Genomic DNA, 10,233 nt, shown 5'->3' on the forward strand with positions numbered 1-10,233 from the left:
CGGTAAAGTGAACCCTCCGGGAACTTCTCTTGACGTAACCGGATGGATCATAGAGATCAGACAGGAAGTGCTTAGGGAAGGGACGGCTGAGTGGGTTACTCTGCACGCCGGCAGGCGCCCTCTACAGGCCAGCGAGCTTCTTGGCCCGCTCTCAGGCCCAGAAACTTTCACTCTCTGCGCGCTCCCGCCCTAGGTCGGCAGAGGGCAACCGTGGCCTGCGCAAGGGGCGCCGGGCGAGGTCGCGACCTCTCCCAGTCCCTCCTCTTGCTGCGCCTGCGCTTTAGAAGCCTTGAAAAAGGAACCCGAATTCGTCTGGAAAAGGCAAGATTGATTTTACAGCAGATCCCCATATCCCTGGGGCTTTGCTTCTCCTTGGGTCATGACTGTCTCAAGCTACTCTGTTACAAACCAGCCGGCAATGGAGTCTAGTTCTGTCATTAACTTATTTTTCAGATGAAGGAACTGATACTTCCACTATCTAGCTGAGTGACTTTGAGCAAATTAATCTCTTGGGCCTTAGTTTTCTCATCTGTAAACTAGGGTAATGTTGCTCTAACTGGGTTTAGGTGATGACCAAATGAGATAACTATGCAAAGAGCCTGACGCATAGTAAACACACTACAAATGGCAGTTACCATAATCCCAAAGCCGAGAAAATAGCCACCGTAAAGTTCGTCTGTCAAGCATAGATCCTCTCAGTCTGAGACCCCAGACAGCCACCTGGCTCCTCTTTAGTGAAAACCACTTCTCACCTCCACCCCAACTCCCGATTTTCCCAATGCCGATACCCTGAGGCCTCATAACTTGTTCCCCCAAAGGTTGGCTGTGCTGTGAACACAAAATCAATAGCTCAGGCCTCCCAGCTTCTGTTTCAGGTTCCCTTTCCCTTTGTGGCAACCCTAAGCTGAGGTGAGGATTTTCCCATACCACACTACTCTGTGTGATGCATAAGGAGGAGGCACCCCAGAGTGGCCCTCCAATCAAAAGGGAGGAAATCCAACCCCTTTATTTTTAGCTTCAGCCCACATTACACTGCTGCACCTTTGGACTCTGTTCCTCCAACAACTCACCATGGACTAAATGGCAGAAAACCCAGAGCAGTAGTCCTCACTGTTTCCGAGCTCTCCATGGTTCCAGGTTCCTAAGGAATCTACCGTGCCTTCTGCGCTCTTTCCACTCCTCCTCTTTCTCTTCCTCCTTCCACTCTCCCCTCCCCGTGAACGGAATGGAAAATCCTGCACTGGATTCAGGGAGCTCAACTTGCCAGCTTGGAGTTAGGATAAGAAGGGCTTATTCCCTCTGACTTCCTTTATTTTGCTTCTTTGTCTTTAAAGTATTTATATCTAAAGCGCTCTCCTTCGGTATTTAACTGGAAGGGGGAAAAAGCATGGCGTGTGTTTTGTTTTAAAAGCTCTTTGGGAAAAAGGACTATAGAACCATAACATATAGTAGTGGTAGCAGTACTATAAGAACTTTTTGAATTATTTGGGAATTACTGAGTACACATCTCAATAATAAATATTAACAGCAAAACTTATTAAATTTTATTTACATATGCCAGGAGTGCACATTTTCACTCATTTTACTTTTTTGTTTGTTTTATGAGGGGGAGGTGATTAGGTTTATTTATTTATTTCTATTTAAAGGAGGTACTAGGGATTGAACCCAGGCCCCTATGCATGCTAAGCATGTGCTCTACCACTTGAGTTATACCCTCCCCCGAGTGCACATTTTCAGAAGTGAGAGTTTTTTTATGTGATACACTTATTTCCTGTAATTCCAAGGAATATTTCTGAAGGCAAAGGAAAACAAATAAATCCATAGCTACTGATAAATGGATAGTCCAAACACAGACGCACACGGAATCCTTCCCTTCTCTCCCCCAATGAAAGACACTGACCCAAATACAGTTCAAAAGAGGATTTATTCTTACAAGGATCTATTGTACAGCACAGGGATTATAGCCAATATTTTACAATAACTATAAATGGAGTATAACCCTTAAAAATTGTGAACCCCTATGTTGTACACCTGAAACTTATATAGTAATGTCTATCAATAAAAAATAAACTAAAATAAAATTTTTAAGTGAATTCATTCTGATTGCCCTTTAAAAAATATTTTTAATATTATAGCATATATAATGAATTGCTCATTATTATTGCTATTCTTGGACAACCTCCACATAACCCCTTTAACACAGCTATTGATAGTTTCCAGTAAATAATTTAGTGTCACAAAACAATATTTAAAATATTAAAACAAATAGCTTGTGCTTAGTTGCTACCACCTTCCATGATGGAAAAGAAATGACTTCCCACCACCCTCCTGTAGTAAGAAGGTCTTTGCTTTTATGCTTATTTGTAGACTGATGTTTATGTTCAACCCTAACCACAATTCCCACATTATTTCTGCTCTGTCCCAGAGACTGGTCTCAGCTGCTGGCCTTTGGGGAAGATCCTGGGGGTTGGGGGAAAGTAGGAGGCAGAAAAGAAAGCACTGAATGTCTCGGCAACCCCAGATTGGATGGAGGAGGGCAGAAATAATCTAAGCATGTGTAGCTGAAAGGTGGCATCCTCAGGAAACTGGGTCTGCTTGTCACCAGAACAAAATGGTGTTCCTGTAGGTAAGACAGCCTTGGCTTTTTCTTTTTGGGTAAAACCGGGCCCTCAGGGGAAATACCTCTGTTCTAGAAAGTAAAATCGGAATGATTTGCTTCTAAGCATGTAACTGCCACTCAAGTGCTATTGTTATCAATGCAGGGAGACTTCAGGGGGCAAAAATGGCAGCTGTTTCACTGTTCCCCTGGGGCCTTGACCCAACAAGAGAGCCTAGGGACCAACCTAAATACATCGATGACAATGGCCTGAGCCCATTCACCTGAGGCCCTCGCTGAGAGGGACAGGACCTCAGAGAGACTGAAGTAGTGAAACATCCCTTATCTTTCACTCTTTGACTTTCCCCCCTAAATTTTTCTCCAGATTTGAGTCAATTCATCAAACCAAGTATTGAATATCTACATTGGGCCCAGGCACTGTGGTAGGTTCCAGAAAGGATCAGTGGGGGTCAGAAAGGTGGTGGAAAACCATCTAAGAGAGAACTGGAATACTCTTAATGCCGCCCTCATGGCTGGTGGCAGAGCTGTGTTTATTACTCTGGTCTGTCTGCTGCCTAAACAGGAGGGCAGGTGATTGAAAGACAAAAAACAAAGCAGGTCTGCTCCCTGTCAGCTGAGGGCGGCTGAGGGGAGGAGAGGGGGCAGAGCGGGGCCAGGGCCATCTCACTGGGCATTTCCTCCTGTTGCAATCCATTATTTACCTGCCTTGTCTTCCAGTGCCCAAGCACAACCTCAATTTTGCCCCAAATGTCCCTGACCGAAAATTCCCTCTCTTCTTAGGCCATCAACCTGCCATCATTAATAATGGATGCTTGAGCTCTAAATTCCCTAAAGTTTTATAGTATTAGGCAAAAAGCATTCCTTCTCAACAGGTTTTTTCTTTTTCATCACAGTCAAGGTTCCTCCTCTCTTTCTCACTTTAAAGGCTTTAAAAATGTCAGGGAGAAGCGTGGGTATAGCTCAGTGGTAGAGTGCATGCTTAGCTTGCGCGAGGTCCTGGGTTCAATCCCCAGTACCTCCATTAAAAAAAAAAACTTTTAAATGTCAGTGAAAAAAGGAAAAATCAGAACTTGCCAAGAAAATTTACTCCCCCATCGCTACCTCCTCACCCTCTGTGGGAATGGTAAGAAATTTTCACATATTTATTTATGAGTTAATCATCCTTTAAGTGACCGTGCTTCTGGATCCAGTTGATATTTTGTAGACTTAGTTTAGGTTGGTTTTCCTTAAAAAGACATTTTTGTAGATCAATATATTACAAGTCTAGGTGACAAAGTAACAAGCTACACGGAGCTGCTTTTTTCTCTAGTGATATTTAGCCCCAACCTCTGGGAACAGGGTATTTTTGTAGCCTCTGGTTTCTGTTTGAGGTCGTTCTTTAGGAACTCAGGAAAGATGCAAAAAAACAAGGTGAACTAAAGAAGTGTGTTGATAGGAAAAGGGGAGAGAAGGAGGAGCTGGTGTTCTGTTTGCAAACCAAGCACGTAAACAGCTGTCCGGTTAACTCGGAGCCAAAGATCTGTGTTCATCTGCACGCTTGCCCCTAACTCCAAAGAAACTGCTCCTCCAGAAGCTCCGTTTCTTTACCCAAGAAAAGGATGAGTTTCCAGCGTGCCCTCCATTGCAAATCTGAGAGCACCTGGCCGAGCGAGCCACGTGGGACCTCTCCGGGGCTCTCCAGCCCCTGAGCCTCAAAAGAGCTTTGGTGGTAGCAATAGCTGCTGCCCTGGTGCCGAAATAGCTGCCTGTCCGTCTAGGGATTATAGTCATTATGGTGATTTATGCCTCCAGAGTGAAAATTAGCAATCTGGTGAGGTAACGATAAATGAATGCATCTCTTCCTAGAGTTCACTCCACCCAGCTGAGCCACCAAATAAAACCAGCATATGGGGCAATTAAAGAGCTGCGCTCCTGCTTTCAAGGCCCAGCAGAAAGAGACAGAGGTCAGGGGCCTGGGTTCCCCTGCCTGGTTCAGTAATGATCGCAAGTCCAACAAGCATCCGCTTGCCTCTCCAGAGGGCTCCATAGTCTGTGTCCTCCCACTGACACCAGCATGTGGTCTCACTCTTCAGACAAAGTCATTTGTTCCACACAGGGACACTTTACCCTCTTTTATTGCAAATTGGCTGAGGGCGATGACAGGGGGAAATGAGGATAAACCTTTATCACACGAGTATGCGTGTGGCAAAGACATTTTTTTCTTCTTTGTCATCTATTTGCTTTTACGTGACCCAGAAAGACTTTGATCTTCCCTCTCACGGCTCCCCCTCAAATGGCAGCATGAGTGGAATTTACCCCCAAATTTTTTAAAGGCACCGAGATTCAGTACTTTTTTTTATTCTTATTTTTTATCGAAAGTGTAATCAATTTATAATGTTAGTTTCATGTGTATAGCAAAGAGTTCCAGTTATACATATACTGGAGATCCAGCATTGATTGATCATCCTCACTACTGAGCATGTGCAGATATCCCAGTCCTGTTTTATCCCCTGTGGACTTAGACCTAATGGGACTTCCTGTGTGACAAGGATTGATTGGGGTCACGCTGTCAACTACGTGCACGTTTGGATTTAAATGCAGTCTTACCTAGAGATCATCATTCTAAGTGAAGTAAGCCAGAAAGAGAAAGAAAAATACCATATAATATCATTCATATGTGGACTGTAAAGAAAAAAAGGAAAAAGGACACATACAAAACAGAAACAAACTTGCAGACATAGTAAACAATCTTACAGTTACGAGGAAAAGGGGTAGGAGGGGATAAATTTAGGAGTTTGAGATTTACAAATGTTAGCCACTATATATAAAAATCGATTTTAAAAAAGTTTCTGCTGTATAGCACAGGGAACTATGTTCAATATCTTATAATAACCTTTAATGAAAACAAATATATGTATGTACATGCATGACTGGGACTTTGTGCTGTACACCAGAAATTGACACATTATAACTAATGGTACTAAGAAGTTTGAAAATAATTAGAAAGAATAAATAAATAAATGCAGTCTTCAGTCTCTTGGACTTATGAAGTTTGGGAGTTGGAAGGGATTTAAGGGATAATTTAATCAAATCCATGCCTTAGATTTCATATTATTTGAAATTGTTCTCCTCCCCCGACCTCAATGTCTGAAATTCCTCTCTCTAACCCAGTGTATTCTTTCTACCACTGGACCTCCTCTTAATTTTCATGGTGTCTATAAATCTTTCATCTGTCCTTTCTTCCAATCTGTCAGCATTCTTTTAATTTCACTCAGAATCCCTTAACCATTTGGAAACAGGCTTACAAATGTCAAGGAATCCATCGCTCCATTGGTTTTTTACTGTCCCTATTTTGCCAGCCCCGAGTGGCTCCTGTGGCCCCGTTTCTCCCCTCCCACACTGCTGGGTATCGCTGGAGAAAGTTCCAAGGTCACATTGGTTCAACCCCGTATAAATTCACAATCTTGAACCTCACCTGGGCGCCCCTTAGACTCTTCTTGGTGGTAGTTTTCCATACAATGTGACTCAAGATGTCTCCACTCTCCTGGAGTCCCAACCGTACCCCCACCACAATCATTTACATTAAGACTTCATCTCCTACTTACAAGATGGAGACCATTCAAGACTTCCATCCCATCCCCACCCTCACCTCCATCTCAGAATTAGTCCATACCTTTACCTGATGTTTCTTTCTGTCTCCAGGAACATATCCCTTCTCCTCTTCAAAGCTCATGGCTCCACCATTTCTTCGTCTCATTCTCTCCATTGACAACCCCTCTTATCTCTTGCATGCTCGTCCCTTTTCTCTCTCCTTGCTTCTTATCCTCTTCCTACAAACATGTCCAAGTCCCCACCAACCGCAAAATAGGAAATCTTTTCTCTGTCTGCTCTTCCTCTCCCTTGGCTCCTGATACAGCGATGCAGCCAGAGTTCTGCAGCCAGTAAACTCTACTCAGAGCTCTCCACCCACCCCATCCTCCTGCCTGCCTCCTTCTCCAACTTATTCCCTCAACCCCCGGCCATTTGCTTCTACCCTCATGATGGTATTCATTTATGTATTCATCCCTTCAACAGGTATTTATGGAGAACGCACTATGTGCCAGTATCCTCTCTCAAGGTTTACCAGTTACGTGCTAATCCAGTGGTTATCCAATTATGCTGCACATTGGAATCATCTAGGATCGCTTTTTCTTTTTGGGGCAGGGGATAGGTAATTAGGTTTATTTATTTATTTAATTTTAGAGGAGGTTCTGGGGATTGAACCCAGGACCTCGTACATGCCAAGTATGCTCTCTACTGCTAAGCTATACTCATCCCAACTTTTAATCTTTCTTTTTTTTGTTTGTTTTTTATTTTATTCAGGGGATCTTTTTAAAATACTGATCTCTGGGTCTCAGTCCACATATTCTGAGTTAACTGGCCTGGGTGTGACCTGGGCATCAGGATTTTGTGACGCTTCCCCAGGTGACTCTAATGGGTAGCAAACTTTGAGAATCACTTCTCTAATCCCCTAATGCAAGGTTTCTCAAACTCAGAACTATTGACCTTTTTGGCAGGGATCATTCTTTGCTGGAGGAGGGGGCGGTTCCTATGCAGGGCAAATTGTTTTAGCAACATCCGTGGCCTCTACCTACTAGATGCCAATAGCATCCTCGTCCCCCTGTCAGGACAGCCCAAAATGTCTCCAGAGATTGCCAGATGTCCTCTGAGGAGCAAAATCAGCACCATTTGAGGGCCACTGCCCTAATGGCTTCAGTTCTCATCCTCCTTGACATGTTGGTAGCATGGTGAAACCGCTCCTTCAGAAGACTCTCTTTAATTTGACTTTCATGACAACGCACTCTCTGATTCATTACGCGAGGACATAGTGACATTCAAAACATGTTTGTACACTGGACCTAGAAGTTGCTCCATGTCTTTTGCTCACCTCTTATTGGCTACTTATCTACAAGGCAGATGAGAAATGTAAGCTTCCTTGTGGGCAGTCACGTGTCTAGCCAAAGACAGGGATTCTAGTCCTATAGTAGTTTCAGGTCATGTCTTTTTCCCATTTTCCCCTCTTCCCTGCTGGAAGTACACATGCAATAGTGTTGAGTCATCTTAGACCATGTTAATAAGGTCATGTCCCTAGGGTTAGGAGAGCAAAAAAGTAGAAGGATCGAACCCCAACCTCCCAGAGCCACTATGCCAGCCCTAGACTGCTTACTCCTGGATTTATTACATGGGAGAGAAAGAAAGACACTTTTGTCTTGTTTGGCTGTCGCTGAACCCATGTCCTAATCAATACAGATCCAGTTAAGATCAGCTATCACTTCTGGCAACTCTCAGATCTCAGTCTCCAGCCCCTGCAACTCTCAAACTCTGATCCCATATTTCAGTTATGGATTGGAAGCTCCAGCTAGATATTCAACTAGAATCTTAAGCTTAGTATATTTAAAACCAAAATCATCATTCTTCTTCACACACTAACTCTTCCCGCCATTTTCCCTAATGCTGCTTAAAAAGAATCCTATTCTCCAAGTCATCCAAGTTCCAAATCTGTGATGCCTGCTTCCCTGTGAGCCCTCTGTTCAATTACTAGCTCCCCCGTACATCTACTTGTCTCATCCACTTCCACAAAACCAAACCACCTGCTAGTCTCCCCTCCTCAGTATGCCATCTGCTTCCAGAACTATTGCAGATTCTGTACTTACCTCTGCTGAAAGCCTGTATCCAGCATGCCCTTTCCTCCAAGGCACCTCTGAGTCATTCCACCGAAATCCATCCCAAAGCCTTGCACGTGGTAGACGAAAATGTTTTCCAAATTGCAGAGATCAAGCGGTTTGCCCAAAGCCACATGGCTAGTTATAGATGCTCTATTATATGATGGAGATGGCACATTCAAATGATAAACTATACTTCCTGCTTTTTTATTGGGCTGACAACTGCCATGAGGACATGGACTTCTTCAAAAAAGGTAGTGATTTAAGAAATTCTAAACCACCATTTAAATAAGTGTTCTGGTATTCTGAGCCTTTGGCATACCCTGCAGTATAATTATACCCATGTGTCTGTGTAACACAAGATAAAATATAAGCATTTTATGTATTTTCATAGGCTAAAATACGAATCTTCATCCAAACATGCTCTAGCCTGCCTGATTTCTTACGGGCCAGAAAGCATTTAGAACACAGATATTCTTCAAACTGAGCTTGCTCAAACCAAATGGGGAATCATTGTGGGATCTTCTTGGCCAATTTTAAACAAATCAGAGGGTATCATGGTTGACATTTGAGCCATGTGGCCTGCTCTTACATTGAATGTCTGTAGCCAACTTTGTTTATGTGCTCATGATATTTTTAAAGATTTTTTTTGAGCCATAAGAAAAAGAAAGAGAATCAGTGTATATTGAGTACCCACTTAGGCACTTGGCTAGATACTTTAATCACTATCATCACAACCCCAGGAGGTAGGTAAGAACGGCAAGACACTGGGGGGGAAGTGAGCAGACAGGCAGCAGGGCCATTTGGCCAGGCCTCAGATGATGGGGCCTCCAATTTCTGCTGCTTTTGGAAGCACATTTGAGCAGGGGTGGTTTAAGCCTTGAGCTATAGCCTCCAATTCTTTCTAAGAACCATATTGGCCTCAGTTGCTTTGGGCAGGCCTGGTCATTCACAGATACCTGTAAATTCCAACTGGGTTTGTGATCAAGAAACCATCTCCTTAGCCACTTAGTAGATGATGGTGAGATATTACCACCTGTGCCCACCCTTGTGAGAAAAGCAGGCCTTTCTCTCTCCAGAGCCCATGGAAGCATGTTCTTTGGGTGTCATTCAGCTATTTCTGTAAATATAAAAGACAGACTGATTAACTGCACACACTCTTGTATATTATAAGTTGCATGTATAGTGATATATATTAATATATTTGTTTATTATAGTTTTCAATTTTTGGTTTATGAAAAAAAGATTCCTTGTAATTTTCTAAATTTTACCTTTCCTTTTATTAGTTCTAAACCTAGTTTTACATAAAACAGAAAGATTTCACATTCAGTTATGTTCTTTTATGCCAACACTAGTGCTTTTTGTCTTTTCCTTAGTTCTGTAATAGTACTCTTCAGATTGGTTTGCATTGTTTAATATTCACACAGTTTCATTTACCATTTTTAAAGGTACTATTTAATTAAATACTGAATTCCAGAATTTAGGTCTTGCCTAGGAAATAAGTTGAAGTTCAAAAGTAACTGCTTTACATACTTTTTGGTAAGTGGAAGTAAATACTGCATGTCACCAAATTTCTTTGTAGTAATACATTAATGGTTTTCTGGTTTGTCTCATTATTTTTCAGCCACCACTACTAGCTAAATCTAAGGGCAAGATGAAAGTGTCAAAATGTGAGAGCTGCATACCTCACTGTGGCACTGGACATATTATTAGTCCCATTTTACTACATATGAGAAAACTGAGGCTCAGAGAGATGAAATAACTGTATAAGCAGTTTATCTGTCAGGCTCACAGAGAATTTTCCAATCTCTGGGAAGGATCTGTCTCTGCTACAAGACCCCTCCTGCCCTGCCCCTTGCCAAAGCTGACTGGTCTAGGACCAGACACATAACCGAAACTAGGCCAATCAGACTCCTTCTCCAGAATTTTTGACAG

This window comes from Vicugna pacos, chromosome 16 (assembly GCF_048564905.1).
Source record: "Vicugna pacos chromosome 16, VicPac4, whole genome shotgun sequence".
In the NCBI taxonomy this organism is placed as follows: Eukaryota; Metazoa; Chordata; class Mammalia; order Artiodactyla; family Camelidae; genus Vicugna; species Vicugna pacos.